Consider the following 12,171-nt stretch of genomic DNA (forward strand, 5'->3'; position numbering starts at 1 on the left):
ATCACTATTTTCTTGTCTCCATGACAACTCGCAGATGGCTTGAGTTGGTTGTAAAAGTTATTTTGTGTACAGAGTTAAATTATGATTGTCAAGAATTTGGCAAATAAACAGCACATATCTCGATTTTCTCACTCAGAATACAATTGTCTTACAAAAGAGCGCTGCTGCTTTCCTTGTGAATAATTAAAATAAATAACAGAAATAACTGGCTGGGCACAGTGGCTCATGCCTCTAGTCCCAGCACTTTGGGAGGCTGAGACGGGCGGATCAGCAGAGGTCAGGAGTTCAAGACCAGCCTGGCCAACATGATGAAATGCTGTCTCTGCTAAAAGTACAAAAATTAGCCTTGCATGGTGGCTAACTGTGTTCCTAGCTACTCAGGAGGCTGAGGCAGGGGAATCACTTGAACTGGAATGGGTCAAGGTTGCAGTGAGCTGAGATTGCGCCACTGCACTCCAGTCGGGGAGACAGAGCGAGACTCCAAGAAATAAAGTTGCCACCATTTAATGATTCCTTACTATCTATCAAGTATAGGGGTGAGGGCTTGACATTCATCCTCTCATCTGATTCTTGCAACAACTTTGTAAGTGCACATTATTGACTTTATTTCACAAGTGAGGAAACCAAGATTTGGACATTTTAAGTTATTTGACTAAAATCTCAGAAGCAAAGCCTCCAAACCTACCTTTTCCAAAGTCTGTGCTCTTAATCAGCTTTGCTATTTCTTCCTTCCCCATGTGTATAAACATACACTCCAATTTCAGTGAATATACCCACAGTGAACCTTGATGATGTTAAACATGGTTTCAATTGTTAAAGTAATTGTCTGATAAATTGCAATGTCTGGCATGGAACATGAACCTCCTTTATTTTTAAAAAAATATTATGTTGGCTTTTTTTTTTTTTTTTACGCTTTTGCTTTTCCAGATAAATTAGAATTTTCTAGACAAATTACCTCCCTATGATTTTGTATAAAATTATATCAAATTTATGTTTATTTGTGAAAGTTAAGTTTTAATAGATTGAACTTTCCTATTCAGTCAAAATTATGGAATTTTATACATTATGCCACTTATATGTGGGAAAATGCTCAACATCAGTAATTATTGGGGAAATGCAAATCAAAACTACAATGTGATACCACCTCACTCCTGCAAGAATGGTCAAAATTAAAAGAAAAAAAAAGAATGTTGGCATGGATGTAGTGAAAAAAGAACACTTTTACACTGCGGATGGGAATGCAAACTAGTACAACCACTATGGAAAGCAGCATGGAGTCCTTAAAACATTGAAAGTAGATCTACCTTTTGATCCAGCAATCCCACTACTAGGTATCTACCCAGAGGTAAAGAAACTATTATATGAAAAAGATACTTGCACACACATGTTTATAGTAGTACAATTTGCAGTTGCAAAAATGTTGAACCAGCCCAAATGCCCATCAATCAACAAGTGGATAAAGAAAATGTGAGATAGATAGATAGATAGATAGATAGATGGATAGATAGATAAGTAGATTAGATAGATAGATAGATAGATAGATAGATAGATAGATAGATAGATAGATAGATAGATAGATAGGAATACTACTCAGCCATCGAAAAAGAATGAAAGAATGGCATTTGCAGCAACCTGGATGGAATTGCAGACTATTATTCTAGGTGAAGTAACTCAGGAATGGAAAACTAAACATTGTATGTTCTCACTCATATGAGGTGGCTAAGCCATAAGGACACAAAGGCATAAGAACAATACATTGGACTTTGGAGACTCGGGAGAAAGGGTTGGTGGTGGCAAGGGATAGAAGACTACACATTGGGTACAGGTTACACTGCTTGTGTGATGAGTGAACCAAAATCTCAGAAATCACCACTAAAGAACTTATTCATGTAACCAAACACCAACTGTTGCCCAAAACCAATGGAAATAAAAAAATTTAAAAATTAAAAATCCTAATCGTTCTATGTATTTTTACTGTTGTCAGAACTGTGTTTTTCACCAACCCTGACACTTTTCCTTATATTTTCCATTATTGTGCTTTAATTTTGAGTTAACAAAGCAGAAGCCTTGAGAAAACGAGTTTCAAGCCAGCACAGACTTGGGAAGTGAAAACTTTAGCTCCACTTTTACAGAATTGGTAACTAGTTAACAGAAATAAAAATATGTCCAGTTGTAACAACTACTGGCTGTCTTTGTCATTAAACCTTAAGAGTTGTAAATCTAATACTTGTAAATATTCCCCTGAATGGTTGTATACTTAGGCCTACTGTTTTATAAGTAGGTAGTTCTTGCTTTAGATCAACAAGGCAGGGATTTGAATAGGTAAAACATATTTTATGTTGGGAATTACGCAAAGTTTGTCATTAAAGATATGCATTGACGATGCGGACATATTTTTTCACCCTGTGTTTCCACAGGACCTCATTTAGTTTCCTTTTCATTTACTTTCCAGGCTTATAAAACTCATGGATACACTTTTAGCTTGAAGCTTTTTCTGCATTGCCTTACCTATGTTTATGTTAGTCATTGCCTATTAATTTGGTTAATCCTTTCTCCTCATTTAATTTGCTATTTAAATAAAATGCATTATTTATTATTTAACTTATCATTTAAGTTGAATCCAGATATTCAAAACACTGGCCATTCTTTCTAGTGTGATGTTTTTGTAATGTTTTATTCCACCTTGACTGTGACAGTCCCATTTGTAATACCAAGAAGGTCAGATCATTTTTTGTTCTAGAAAGATAAAAGAATTCCTGAGAGAGTGAGAAAACACACTTTTGAACCCAAAACAAAGTCTCATTTTCTAAGATTTTGGCATAAAACATATCATGTATAGTTTAAAACCCTTCTGCTCTTAAAACACTTCATTGTTAATACATTCAATTTTAAGGTACTTGTGAGTGGCAGGTTATGGGACTAGTTAGTTGTTGTCTAGAATCTCCTCTATAACCCTCAAGAAATAATATATATTTTTCAAAAATCTTACCTTTTTCTCAGTGTACAATATATACAATTTCTTACACTGATCCGTTTATTAACTCATTAGTGATTTTGTGGTTTTCACTGCTTTTATACAAGCTTTTATGATCATCACAGTTTCCTATACCCAAGTCCTCTTTGCCTTACTGAAAAAGAATTCTGAGAAGGGCAGAAGCAAAGGCTTCCTCATGTGCAGTGCTCACCTGCTCTCTGTCTCTTTGTTCTATAGCACTGTCTTCTTCATGTATGGGTGCCCCGGGTCTGACCCAGATTAACAGTGGAATAAAATGCATTTTCTGTTCCACATGATTATAATTGCCCTGCAAACTCCTTTATTTACAGTGTAAAAAACAAGAAAGTTTTAGGTACACTGAGAACAATGATAAAGAAATATTTTTGGAGAACACTTTCATAATTTTTTCTATTTCCTCTCTGTTAAAATAAATCATAATAATTGTTTCTGTGTTTTACATATAGTAGGGACACAATATGTTATTAAGTGAATGAATAAAAAACTTTAAATATTCTTGTCTTAGTTATAAGTTATTCTGATGATTAAAATAGTTAATGAGCATTTAAGGACGACACCACTTACTCGTTTTCGTTGTTAAGTATGTACTTAAAGATGAAGTTCAAACTGAAATTATAATACCACATTACTGTTTTTGTAACATGAACGAAACACAAGAGTTCATTCATGTTACAAAGACTTGGTAACATCTTTGTAACATGAGTGAAATTCATGAAATACAGACATACCTATTTTAAAACTTACTTTTGGTTTTTTAAAGGAAGGCCCCACCTATAGAAATCCTCCATTTAAAAAAGTATTCAAAGTATTCATGCACTTTTAAATAATTCTTGAGCAAGACATTCTTCAAACTTTCTCTTTAGTAGATATTGATAATGATATACCAGTATGTAAATAAAAATAATACTGTTAGGCCAAATATGACGACATATATCCTCTTAAGACATTTAAAACTGAGATTTCCATTTGGTTTAATAGCAATTTTGGAAAGTAACATTTTTCATTGCCTCCCCTGAAAGATATGTAAATGTAACAACAAAAATACTAAAAGTAATTTAAATTTCTGCAATATAGTTAGAACATTTCTGAGTTCTTCTAAAACTTTTACTTTTTAATGGATTGAGTAGTCCTACTGAGCGCTTCATCCCTGACACACATATTCTATCTGAATAGTGTTTTCTGGCATTGACGCCTGCCTGAACTAGCAGGTGTGCTTGATCAGCTGCCAGTTAAATATATCAAGCTAATTTTTTTTCTTACCTACATGGTGTATGTATTCTATCTGGCCCTTTTGTGAGTAGGCATACTTTGACCTCCTTACTTTTATTACTTAGACTCTTGAGAATACTCTAGTAAAAAGATTTTTCCATATGCATAACACATTGCTTTTACCTTTTAAAAAAATTGAAAAAATGGCAGTTTGTTGAATAATATAACACAAAGCCCCAAATGAGGCACACTGGCTTCAGGTATAGTTTGTTAGGATTCAGTTTTTTCAGAACCCGGTTCCTCTCATTGCATCTGAGCTGTGCCTTCTGCTGTGTGGACTCCATTCTAAGCTGGTGTACCCTGTAGCTGCAGAATCTCTGCAGAAGTTCCAGTCTCCATCTCTCTACAGTCAACCCCAGTGACAAAGTGTTCTAATTTTATATGCAATTTGCCATACAGGCTGATTAGTCTTGCCTATATAGTGGCCACATGTCTATATATAACCTTTCTCTCTCATTATCACACCTTTATTATTCCAAGAAAAATCCCCACTGATTTGGGTTGAGACCTAGAGACCAGAGTACTACATTCTACATGCTTTTCTCAACTAGATTTACGTAGAGCAGGACTGTCATCCTTACACTCCCTTAGAGGAAAACAGCCACAGGCAGTTCTATAGTTAATGGGGACAATAGTTTTGCAAATATTAAACAACGAAAATGTAATTTCTTATTTTAACATTTTTTTTTCATAGTTTCTGAGGTGGTAAAAATCTAATACTTGATCTTTTAACAAGATAGCCTGAAGAGTAGACTTTTAAATTATTTATGTCCAAGTCCTGAATCGTGTCCCTTAAGGCAAGTGCTAGAGAGGTTTTATACAGGCAATTTCCACAAATAGTTGTTTTCAGAGGCAGTTCATTGGCTGAGCAGAAATCCCAAATCACAAAGCTGTACTGACTGGTTAGTTAATTAGCGTACTCCCAGGTGAGAAATTGAAGACTGGCAGACACTAACTTCCATTGTTTATCCAAGTCTGTTGGCACAATCTGTGGTTTGACTTTCAGAGGTTTTAGTGCAATTCTCTCACAATCTCCCAGCTCCACTTTAGAATGCCTGCACCTTAGTTACCTCATTTTCTTTCATACAACCTTTATTACCTCTGAAGCATGAATTCCCCTTTGCCGGGTAACCTAACATATTCACAGGTTCTGGGAATTAGGATGTGCACATCTGTGGCCAGAGCATTATTTCGTCCATCAAAGGTAGACCTGGAAGAGTGTGTTTTGTCCAGATTCCAATTTAGGGCACTAGAAATCATTTCTGGCTCTGCTCCTTCCTTACCTGGCTACCTCGAAGTAAACTTTGTTTGCAAAGTATGTAGGCAGCAGACCCTTGAAGGTTAAGCTTTAGGGGCTGGTCTCCATCACCATGTTGCATGGCCAGGACCTGCAAATTCCTACAATGACCGAAAGAAGCCAGGAGACTCATTCATGCAAGAGGTGGGTTGGGACATGTAGGTGGAGGACATAAAAGAGACCCTGAGGGGTGACCACATCAAAGAGACCCAAGAGAGTCAGAACAGCCTTGGAGGGCAGCTGGGATCCTACCCATCCAACTTGACCAGATCAATAGTTCCAACAGGCACTGACTTTGGCTGTAAAAGCTGGTACCATGCCAAGCCCAGAAGAGTCAGGTGGTATTAGTAGAACAGAGACCTTCACTTTACTCTCAACAGATCACATGCCTTTCCCTGCTCCATATTCTCATATTCATCTCAGAGGTTTACATGAAAAAATTAAAATTAGTGAAATTAATTTTCTGTCATTTAGAGCATGATGGCTGTTGCTATATGTATTCCATGAACTGCTTAACAAAATTGTTGATTAGCATCACAGACTCAGGTCATCTCCAGGCTGAGGTCATGACCCATGAGAGAATGGATGGGAAGTAATAGGATAAGGGACAATCGACTAATCCCTCTTCTTAAACTCTGGACTTTTGGAGAGTTGTTTTAGCTGAGAACAGCCCAAGTCCAATAGTGGTAACTCAGTTCATAAGTGGTGGCCTGGGACATGCTGTAGAGACTAGGTGTGGAAGGATATATTCAGAGTCCCTAGCTAAATCAGAAAGAGAACCTGCAGCTTGTCACACAGGAGCCAAGGCCAACATGAGAGATCCTGGTAGACTGGGAAGGGACATCGAATGAATGGTCCAAGAATCAGCTCATCCACCTATTTCTACACAAGTTAGGCGACTGAGGCAGAGATGGAGCTACAACTTGAAAGTGAACATGAGCATATGAGAGAGGCAAAAGAGAAGAAAGGATTGAGGAGACAGCCTACACTTTCTGACACCATTACAAAGATAACTGCTCAGCCTCCAGTGGGTCCACCCTATGCTCATACCTACACAAGGGAGACCCTGCTGACCATGTAGCTGGAATTCCTGGGACAGGGATGCATTATACCATGGATGGAGGCAGTTTCCTAGTAGGAAAAAAGACTTTCATCCAGTTGTTAGGCAGGGATCTAGACCCGACATGGCGGTGCCACCTGGCGTAGCAGGCCCTTTGTTCGAGACTTCCCTTCCTCTTTGAACACACCCGCGGACTTGCATACATCAGAGGTTCCGGCTGGGCAACCGCACTCCCCCATGACCTGCAGCTCACCTGCATTCCACAAGTTCATAAGCAGCAGTTTCGGTTAACAGTTTCCAAAGACCCCTTCCTCATGACCCTTACTCGACTCCTGCCCTAGTAGTTTCAAGACCCCCCCAGGACCTGTTTGTACAACCAGTTTCCCTACCTCTCGGGCTATAAAAAGCCCCTACCCTCCTCCCTCAGCGCGACTTCCTCGGCCCGCACCTTTGGACCAAGGAACCTCGCCCGTGAGTCCTAATAAAGGCTATTCTCACTGCCATTTGCCTTGTGTCTTCATTCCCGGTTCAGCTCCAGCCTCAGTTTACCTTTACAGTAAGACTAATTTATTTACCAAATAGGTCTATCCTCATTAAGCTTCAGCTGAGTATTTACATAAGTGCAACTAGTAATAGGAATTGATCGGCTCTTTTTAAGAAGGACTTGTTAGGACCTTTACTAAATAATCTCAGATTAGACTTTAAAGGCTTCTCAAGCTGTAACATACCAACAACATACCATTAGTTTCATCTGCAATTCTGAGAGTTTTAGGTAAACTGCCCTGTACTCAAACAGATCCTAAAAGTATCTTTCAGTTTCCCGGGCCTTCCTGCGAGTAAGGTCTTTCTTACTCTTTACCAATATGGCTAGAAAGCTTGTGAGCAGTTATCGGGCCAGATTTTCTAAAGGAGCTGGCTGTAGCTTTTTTTTTTTTTTTTATTAACACCTGCAAATCTCATATGAAAATTTGATTCCAAATACTGGAGGTGTAGAAGATGGGAGGTGTTTGGATCATGGGGGTCGATCTGTCATGAATGTCTTGGTGCCATCCTCATAGTAATAAGTACGTTCTTACTGACTTAGTTCCCATGAGGGCTGGTTGATAAGAGCCCAGCACTCCTCTCTCTCCTTTCCTCTGTCACCACGTGATCACCACACATGCCAGCTCCACTTCACCTGCTGTCATGAATGAAGTAGGCTGAAGCCTTCATCAGAAGTGGACATTTAAGCCATGCTTTCTGTATAGCCTGCAGAATTGTTCTCCAAACAAACACCTTTCATTTATAAATTACCCAGCCTCAAGAATTTCTTTATTACAACACTAAATGGAATAAAGCAGGGCATAACTGGCTCCATAAAGTCAATTCTCAATTTCTTAAAACTCTCCAGTCATATCTAATTTTATGCACATTCTCAAATATGACATTCCAGTCACAGTAGTAGTAATATTACCATAATTATGTTATATTATAAGAACATATTCTGATTACAATTTTGCCAATACCTATACTGCAATCAAAATAAAAATACTCAATGATGGTTTCTGAATTCTGGAGAGATCAACTAAGGAGAAGGTAAATGTATTAATTATGTTTACAAAAGGTATACATGGCCAAATTGTTTGCAAAGTTTCTTTAATTCTGGTCTCGTGTTGTGTTTCTAACGTTATCAGAAATCTTTACTTGTCAGAGCCTTTCCTGCAAATCTGTTGAGATTAGAGAGATACTTTGCAATGGGGTTGCTTCCCCTATGATATTTAGTAGTATGAATTACCACACGTTAACCAGAATTCTAAACTCTTCGTAACTTTCTTTTCTGAGACAGAAGCAATTGACAAATATGCATCACACCAGCATTTTACAGATTGGCAAATCTATGAACATACAATTTCATAATTCTTAGAAGCATGTGCTTTCCCATTATATAATTTTTCAATGTGCCACAGGTCATGTTGATAATAAACTCAAATATCTTTATTTCTTCTGTAATAAAAAGTCCAAAATAGTTAAACATATGTTTAGCAATTAGTCTTTTAAAATAATATTATTTGGAAATAATCCAGATATTCAATAACTATTGATCATTTAATCAACTGTGTGAAACTCTAAGGGTTTAATTTACCACAGAGAATGAGAAGGTATTTTTAAGCAGACTTATTATCAAACATAATTATGGTTTAAAAGTTCATTTATAAATGTATATTGTACTTACATCTATTTAATTCACTTATTCTGAATTTTTTATTTAGTCATGAAAATTTCATAAGACATTAGACATAGCCAGTCATCGTTTCAAATTCCTTTCTTGTTAACTACATTTACAGCACATTTATGTCAGTCAGTCATCATAAAAGAAAAAATCTAAAAGTCAAATATGTGGGGTTTTTTTGTTTTATTGCTGTACCTGATATATATGAAGTAAATGCCATTATATTTTCACATAGGTGTTTAGGTTGAACTGTTAGTTTTCTGACTTTAAATATAAGGTAGAGATAATATAAACTTACTTAACTAGTAAACCCAGCTAATATAAAAGTTGTGTGTTTGGGTTATATTTAATTCTGAAAACTCTCAAGAGATGTCTATTTTAATTAAACCAGCAAACTTGAAGTAGCTTTGACTTAACAGAGAATATCACAGATAACGTGAATCTGAAAAATATATTGGCCAATTTCTATCTTTCTGAGTTTAAGGAATACTTAATTTATATAAGCACATACTGACATGCGCGTCCCTGTGAAGAGACCACCAAATAGGCTTTGTGTGAGCAATAAACTTTTTAATCACCTGGGTGCAGGCAGGCTGAGTCCGAAAACAGTCAGTGAAGGGAGAATCTCTTACAAATGGAGATTCTTTTAAATTTCTCTTCTAAAGGGAATCTCAAAATAACCAAGTCAAAATAGTCTTTATGCCAACAGGTAAAATATTTTGATTATTATTTGGTCCCATCATTCACATATCATTCCAGTTTTTGTTTTGTAACTACATTAAAGATTTCAGGGTGGATATTATCAGTGAATAGGACAAGGAATTTCTATGCCTGAACTCAGCATAGATTGACCACAATGTTTTACAAATAGTACTTGTAATCTTGCCTTATATTCAGAGACGGGTTTATCCTTTTTTCTTTGATTGCATGACAGACAAGCGAGTTTTTGAAGAAATTCTTTGGAGATGGATTCTAAGAGATTATTTCTTATTTCCTCAGCACTTTTGGTCTTTCCCTGGAAGATTGAGGGATTGGATCTTTGCTGTCTATCTTAGGTATGCAACATTTAGCTTCAACTACAGTCTTCACTAGGTTCCAGGATCATGTGAATAAACTGGTACAGATCATGGAGTCCTAAATCATATGATCTAAGAAGAATTAGAAATTCCACAGAACATTTCTGGGGCATATATTTGGACCGCATATTTTTTGCTATTGCTCTGAGCTCAGATTTTGATCGAGGTGTAAAAATTGATAAAGAAGGCAGGCCTGGTTCATCTGATGAACTGACTGTATAAGATACTGGACTAGTTTTCTTTTACTCTTTCAGGTGAGAACATAATTGAGCAGAAGACTTAGTAGACTCAGAGTTATGAGGTGGAGGATAATATAGAGAACATAATGAAATGAAAATGATAAAACATTTCATAACATTATGAAAATGAGACAAATCTCACACAGGAATATTTTGTCACTGAATCTGAAATAGGGAAATTAGACAGTACTTCTAAACTCCATGCTGACTTTCTTCATTCTTGGGTGTAGGCCAAACTACATTTGGGAAATATTTAGTTTATAATGTTTGACTTTGAAACAAAGATGGTAAGAGCCCCTTGTCAAAGCAAACTTCCTCCTTGCTTGGGGTCCAGGCCACAAGATTAGATATTATGGCTCCAGAGTCATGCAGCCAGAGGCCACAAGGTTCCTAACCTCCCTAATTACTTCTGTAGATAACATTATTATTGTAAAACTGAAGAGTTTTAGACCTTGTATTCTGATGAAACACCTGGCAGCACCCAGACTGCTAATCTTGCTTGCCTGGTCTTGTAGCTCTTTTCCAGAAACTGGTTTACTGCAAGAGGACAGCTTTGACTCATACACATTTATCCCCAAACCAACAAATCAGCATTCCCCATTTCCTAGCCTCCTGCCTGAAAAACTGTCTTTAAAAACGCTTAGACTCTGTCTGGGTGCAGTGGCTTGTGCCTTTAATACCAGCAAATTTGGAGGCTGAAGTGGACAGATCAATTGAAGCCAGGAGTTCGAGACCAGCCTGTCCAACATGGTAAAACCCCGTTTCTTCTAAAAATACAAATACAGGGGTCCTGTCCCTGCTTCCAAGATGGTGCCTTGAAAGCTCTTCTGGAGGAGAGGAACATTGTATTCTCACTTGGTGAAAGGCAGAAGAGCAAGCAAACTTAAGGCTGTGTGAAACCTTTTTTAATAAGGGCTTTAAGCCCATAAACAAGGAAAGAAGCCCCTATGACCTAAGCACCTACTGAAGGCCCCACCACTTAATGCTATCACACTTGCCATTGTTTCACAACACCTGAATTTTGAAGGGGAAACATTCAAACCATAGCAGATATCTACATAATTTATACCCGGATAGAGACATCTCTCCAAGCACCTTGCCTCAAATATCCTGTCACCAGTTTTCCAATTATGCTCCTTCCAAGTCCCTGATCATCCAGCTTAATCATTATCACTAATCATGTATCTAGCCCACAGATACATAATCACACATTGATTCATTTCTCGTGTTAAGCAAATTGGAACAACCAAGTACATCATTTAGGATTTTTCTAACTGGGATGATTTCCCTTCACCACTGTCCTTCAGAAAAGTTCCAGAAAGGAGCTGTAGTATGGTAGCCATCAAAATGTTGTGCAGTGCCAGAATATGTTGCACAACCATCTGTATCCAGGTCTGAGTCTTCTCTTCTAGTGTCAGTTGATTATAAGAAACTCCCCATGAGATTGTTGCTGAAGGCAGTGTAGCAGGGGTAGGGACTATGAGCATTTGAGCCCCTTCTTCATATAATTTACCTGTTGTGTTAGTCTGTTCTTGCATTGCTATAAAGAACTATCAGAGACTGGGTAATTTATAAAGAGAAAAGGTTTAATGAACTCACAGTTGCACAGGCTGTACAGGAAGCATAGTTGGGGAGGCCTCAGGAAACTTACAATCATGGGGGAAGGTGAAGTGGAAGCATGCATGTTGTACATGTCCAGAGAAGGAGGAAGACACAGAAGTGGGGAGGTGCTACATACTTTTAAACAACCAGATATCACGAGAATTCACTATCATGAGAACAAAGAGGCGGAAGTCCACCCCTATGAACAAATCACCACACACCAGGCCCCTCCTCTAACACTGGGAATTGGAATTCAACATGAGATTTGGGTGGAACAACAAATCCAAACCATATCACCATCCATGATCCAAGTGTAGGTGATTTTATTTCTTTAATAAACACTTTTACTATTAAGAAAGTTACATGTCACTACTTAAATATGAAATGTAAATATTGCAAGAAAGTA

This window comes from Mandrillus leucophaeus, unplaced genomic scaffold (genome assembly GCF_000951045.1).
Source record: "Mandrillus leucophaeus isolate KB7577 unplaced genomic scaffold, Mleu.le_1.0 Scaffold1080, whole genome shotgun sequence".
NCBI classification, from domain to species: domain Eukaryota; kingdom Metazoa; phylum Chordata; class Mammalia; order Primates; family Cercopithecidae; genus Mandrillus; species Mandrillus leucophaeus.